General features: G+C 41.3%; 1 long non-coding RNA gene across 1 annotated transcript in view; it reads right to left on the reverse strand.

Moving 5' to 3' along the window:
- Positions 1-1,042: 1,042 nt before the first annotated feature.
- Positions 1,043-6,476, reverse strand: part of LOC117778781 — a 346,339-nt gene continuing 340,905 nt past the window's right edge. The window contains exon 3 of the long non-coding RNA XR_004616842.1: positions 1,043-1,079. This is a non-coding gene — a long non-coding RNA (uncharacterized LOC117778781). The remainder of the gene's footprint in view (positions 1,080-6,476) is intronic.

Below are 6,476 nucleotides of genomic sequence, written 5' to 3' on the forward strand. Positions count from 1 at the left end.
TTCATCCGGGTGATAATAGACTGGTCCCTGGTTGTCGGCTTGATCCAGGGGATGATAGACTGGTCCCAGGTTGTCGCCTTGATCCAGGTGATAATAGACTGGTCCCAGGTTGTCTGCTTGATTCTGGTGATAATAGACTGGTCCCTGGTTGTCGCCTTGATCCAGGTGATAATAGACTGGTCCCAGGTTGTCTGCTTGATTCTGGTGATAATAGACTGGTCCCTGGTTGTCTGCTTGATTCTGGTGATAATAGACTGGTCCCTGGTTGACACATTGATCCAGGTGATAATAGACTGGTCCCAGGTTGTCTGCTTGATTCTGGTGATAATAGACTGGTCCCTGGTTGACACATTGATCCAGGTGATAATAGACTGGTCCCAGGTTGGCGCGTTGATCCATGTTATGATGGACTGGTCCCTGGTTGTCGCCTTGATACAGGTGATAATAGACTGAATAACTTATAAATTTATTATATCAGTTATTTTTATGCATTCATTTCTCAATACAGAGGTAAATTCTTTACCCTAAAAAATCATTTAAAAAAGCCTTCGGAACCCTAAGTTGCCGCAGTTGACAGATGGTAGGAATTATTAGTGTGTGACACATCGAAGACCTTGATTGTCAGCCAGTGTGAAGGAGAGCAACACCTCGAGCCAACCCGACAATGAATGATAACAAGGGTTTCGCATGAATAAGAATACAGGTGTGCCTTGGGATTTTGGCTTGCAAGAAGAAGAAGAAAGAACACATAGTGGATGGGAGTAATGCACCTTGACAAAGGGTGCCACCAGCCAATACACGGAACTAAGAAGAATGAGAAGAAGTAGGATAATTTACGGTGATGCACCTTGACATTGGTTGCCACCCGCCAATAAACCGAACAAAGAGGAAGAAGAGGCCACTTCTGAATTGTGACAATGGAGTTCTTACCGACTCAGGGGGAAAGAAGAAGAAGAAGAAGTAGATCCAGTAGATGGCTGTAATTCACCTTGAGGTTGGTTGCCACTTGCCAATAAATCGAACAAAGAAGAAGAACAATAACGCTACGTTCCATTACACCTTGGAGCTTGGAACACCCTCTTAAGTCAGAATTTCAACTCAGAAAGTCAGAGGAACGTCACCAACTCCAACTTCGAAATTCAAGATGGCTGCGCAGTGTATCAACAGTAGTGAAAGCTGTAGATTTTACTTTTAGTAGCACTAATGTCATTAAACGTACACACAGTACTGTCCAATTACTGTCTGTGGCGACAAGGAGCCGGCCATTTGTCTCAGAGGTGTGAAGAGACGGGCACTTTTCTATAAAATAAAACAGGACAAAAAGTCACGTTTACGAAAAAACTTAACGAGAACAAACTCTTGAGTTGAAGCAGTTCGTACACATTTAAACATGCACTCGATGCTCTCTTCTTCTTTTAGCAACTTTCTCGCTAATCCCACAGTTGTTAACACGCTATTCAGAGCTAAGAGTTAGCTTATCAGTTAGCAATGGCTTCTCTCTGTAGCTCTTACCGTAATTTTGGGATTGTGCGCACGTCTTCTCCGTCTCGACTCGTCCACACTGGGCCCGCGGCTTTGCTTTCCAACGCTCTCCTCCTGGGAAACAGTGTCGTGTCGACTTCAGCAAGTTTTTTACACCGAAAACAGAGTCACTCGTCGGACCACGTAAAAACACGAGCCGCTAGTTTCTTGTCTGCAGGAGACAGACGCTTCCTTCACGAGGCTGTGATTGGACCAGCCCTCTACCGCGTTGACATTAACGAGTGACGTGGCATGAAGCTGAGTGTGACGTTTTCAGAGTAAAACTTCACAAATGACCTTTTCACTTTTGAAGCAGCGGTTATAACAGTTATTAAATTGTACTTTACATTTATATGGGATGAGTATGTGACTGAGGACCAGTTTATTCTTTCTGGTGTTAAGTTAATATACTTATATGATTCTTGTTGTTCTGTGTTTGTACCCTCATAGTTGAATGCACTTATTGTAAGTCACCTTGGATAAAAGTGTTGAGTGTTTTAATGGAATACTGAGAAAGTTTAATAACAACAATAGGATAATTGAAGTTCAAATTATGAGGCAATTTCAGCAGAGTCAACAGCTTAGTATGCCATGGACATGTGGATATGGTGCTGAGTTTGCCAGTATTTTGGGAGGACAAATGGTTGGAACTCTGACACGCGATGACACAACTGATTTATGTGAAGCACAGTGTTTTGGTGTCAGCAGAAAGACTTCTCTTAGAAAACTGTACAGTGGTGCCACTCTCTCCATTCCAACATATTATCTTGGATGAGCTTGAAGCAAATGTTGAAATAAATTGCACTGTTTCTAATTTTTTTCATAGCATTGACCTTTGCTCATGGTATACAATGTAATTCATAAGGGAAATCTATATAAGCTACAATTTCCGATTTTATATTTATTTTAAGCCTGGTGTACTTACGCCAGATATTTTAGTTGATACCTTAGTTAGTACCTTTTAGAAAAAGGTGTTACCTCTGCACCACTGAGTGAAACTATCCTGATTTGCATTTGTAAAGCTCACAGCACTGTCATTTACATGTGAAAGCCTCCCCTAGGCTTAGGAGCAGGGGGGTCACCTCCCAACATCCTCAGGCTTGTAAAACTGCCAGAAACTGGAACCCTGCGTCAATTCCCGGCAGTTCCTGGCAGTTTTTTGTGCTGCCTGCAGATTCCTGTGAAAAGCCTACAAAACACTGCACTGGTTTACATAATTTTGGCTGGAATGAAACTCTCATTTAGCCTTCTACTGATGTCAACTTGAGGTAAACCCACATGTGCCACACTGCTAACTGTCCTTTTGTGTTTTTCAGTTGTCACTTAATTTTCACCCACATACACAATATGGTATAGCCACTACTTGCCATCCCAGAACAACTCAAAAGCAGCTGAAAAGCTCCAAAACCTTAACTTATGACCTTGCTACTTTCACAATAGTCATTTTCAAGGCAGTATGAAGTTGAATTCCTGAAGAAATTCTATGAAAAATCGCCCAAATGGTTACCTATGGTCAATAGGCCCTTCATGTGGCAGCGTGTGTGTATGTGTGCATGCGTGCATGCATATGTGTTTGTTTGCGATGGTCAGGATTCAGTGCTGTGAAATCGTGTATGGGTTACAATATCTGGCTATGACACACATGATCAAAGTACAGACAGATGTAATGAACGCCTCTCATTTTCGCCGAGGTGAAGCAAATACATCAAGTTTAAAGATGACATGTTAATGTGTCCCTAATGTCATTTCAAAAGAAACACTCCAGAGCTGTTACTGCTGACAGGGAGACATACAAGGAAGGAAAACTACTCGTTGGTACAATATTGTGAGTAAAAGTGTGACTGTCGCATGTGTTGTTGTTAAAATATGTCTGGAAACCCTGCAGCTTCTGCGCCATAATCAGCGAGCGAGACAATCCGTCACACAAGGTAATTCATGAATAGAAAAAAGCAACACAAAAACACACAAAAAATCTAATTAAAATCAAATAATCGCTGTAAAACAATAAAAACTAACCTGTGATAAAAGAAAATAAGATCAAATGGTAGACTGACATGTCCTTCAGATTGGTCCATGCTGCCTGTCAGGTGCGACTCAGTGAAGACACATGTAGCTGCCATTGCTGACAAGCATCATGGCAACTGTCAAGAAAAGAAAAGTAGATGCAGCAAATTGCTATTACCGAGAGAAATAGGCAAAAGCTAAATCTAGATGAGTTGTAAGAACAAATGTGTTTAATATGGGTAAAGGTGATGCAGAGTTTGGTGATGAAGCATACCTAAGACGCTGAAAATTTGGGAAGAGCTGTGAGACATTTCCATTCTGAACTGAACATGTTTGTTTGATATGGAAACAGCTATTGTCTGAAAACCTAACCCAGCTCGGCTGTTAACCAGAACCCAGAGGAGTGAACACATAAACCAGTCACACAGCTGACCTGCTCTAAAAACACATGTAATTCACAAGAGGAAAGGGAAACACTAAAAAAATAATATATTCCCTGTAAATAATCCATTGGTTGCCTTGACATTAGATCAACATACCTTCAACAAATGCTCTTCAGCAATAAAGCAGATAGCCCCTTAAATCAAAACTTAATTTGTATCATCCCCCATCATTAAAAACACATCAACTTCATCAATTACATGAATATCCACATTACTTAAATATCTACTAACTTAGTGGCTTACATAATCTTGAAAGGATGAATAGCCTGTACAATTCCAGCCTCCAGTTAAATTCAATTTTAAATTATAGAATATATAACTGTTCTACCTCTCACCACACCCATCATCATATCTGGTTGTTATAAGGTTTAGGCCCAATCCCATTTCACCCGTTCTCCCCACCCTTAACCCTACCCCTTGTTTTCCAGGGTTATCTTGCTCCTTGAAACAGAGTCAAAGGAGTGGTGGTTGAAAACTTTCCCTACAAATTGGGACAGCACTTCAAGAAGCCGTTACATCATCAGTAGTCGTCGCGAAAACCTGACAGGTCATCAGTAGCAAGCTACCACATGCTTGCACTATGGTCCATTATGTTTTGACCATCCACACAGAATCTCAGACAGTGGCGGATTTAGCAGATTGGGGGCACAAGGTGAATATAGGCATGGGGCCCTCTGCATCCGTTGTTCTCCACCTTTTTCAATCCTTATTTATCTAAGACAGTCTTACTTGTAACTACTTCCCAACCCAACAAAAAAATACTAATAGTTTAACATATGCACTCACAGTAAAATCTTATTTTCATAAGCAATATGATCTGTGTACAATAAGAATGTACCTTATTGTCCATTCGCATGGAAGATCTGTCATCTATTAGCTCAGTTTTCAGCAGGATATCTGATTGATCTTGGTGATGGGCCTGTTTCTTATATCTTGTTTTAATTAAGTGAGAAGACAACACACAAGACAATAGGAGGTTAATTGTGGAGTTATAGAAATAATATAAAAATATACTTAAAAAAATAATTACCATTTTACTTTGACCCAGTTTTCTCTTTCTCTCCCTTGAATGTTTTTATTTTCATCTCTTTCTCTTAAAAACACGCTCACGTTTTTTAAAATCATGTATAGGCCATTATGTGAAATACCAGGAGCGGGTGAAAATGTGTGTGTGCGCGCGCTCACACACACAGAGACCCCGGGGCCCCACCCCCACTCACAAACAGTGAGATCAGAGCTTGTTCATGTGAAGCAGCCTTTAAGTGACTTTGTTGAAGAACAGTGGAAACAGTGAAAATACAAGTTTCTCTGGTCACAGCTGCACAGTGATCAGAGCAGAAGCTGCAGTTGGTTTGTGCCGAGCTGGAGTTTCTGTGTCCTCCTCCACTCTGCTCTCACTTGAACTAATTGTGACCTGGCACAGTGTTTAGAATGACTGTTTTAGAATTTTCACAGCCTATGGGTCATGCTTGTGCATGGACACAATCAAATTTTAGGGGTTCAAGACGAGCAGAGATGTGCATTCAGTTCACAATTAAATCTTTATGTATTAATGGGAGGACTAGAATGGGGGACCTAAGAAAGGGGAAAAATGGACAATTATAAATAAAACAAATAGCTTTTTATTTCTGAATGTTTATAAAAGCTAAAACAACAAATACTGTGACCACAGAGATACAACACACTTTAACCTTAATAGCTTGGACCATTATGTAGGCATCATACTTACCTACTACGGGGAGATTCTACCACAAACCCCAGTAGACACCACCACGTGAGCACACTGATCACTACCACTGCAACTCACACTGCAAGGACAAAACCACAACACACTGTTCAAGTGACCACCACCCTTTCGGCCTACATGCAAAGTGCTGTGAATCCCACAAGGTTGTCCAGCTGCCTAAAACAAGGACAAGAGTTAGAGTCAGCTGGTTCAGGGTCACAATAAATTATTTAAAAACAACAACCAATATGATTAAAGGTTGAACAGTCCATCAGGAATGTGATGCATGAGATGTCGGACCGACAGCATAAAATCAACGCAGAAACCAGTGGTCAGACAACACTGGAATTAGGCAAAGCAGCAGTCTGGCACTTAATCTGCAAAGAGGGGGAGACAAGGTCATTTATCAAGTTGCAACCAAATACATTGAAGGGGATCACCCTTTACGTTGCTATTAAATATTACCTTGCTCAATATGGGGCCCTACTTTACAGCGACCATGGATGGCTGAGTCTGTACTGTGGCTCAAACAGGGGAGAGGCGAACCCTGAATCTTCACTCAACCATGGGGCCACAGAAATCTGGGTCGAGACACAGCCACCCAACTGAATATATAAGACACCTCATTAGATTTCAAGCGGGTAAATAAAACATCTTTCTCCCAGGCTCCCTTACATGCACAAACACAGCAGTCACCATCTACCAGGCATCAGACAAAGACGCAGTAGTTGCCCGTGTGATAGATTGTTAAAAGGATAAGGATTTCCACCTAGATGAGCTAA

Source organism: Hippoglossus hippoglossus, chromosome 17 (genome assembly GCF_009819705.1).
Source record: "Hippoglossus hippoglossus isolate fHipHip1 chromosome 17, fHipHip1.pri, whole genome shotgun sequence".
NCBI classification, from domain to species: domain Eukaryota; kingdom Metazoa; phylum Chordata; class Actinopteri; order Pleuronectiformes; family Pleuronectidae; genus Hippoglossus; species Hippoglossus hippoglossus.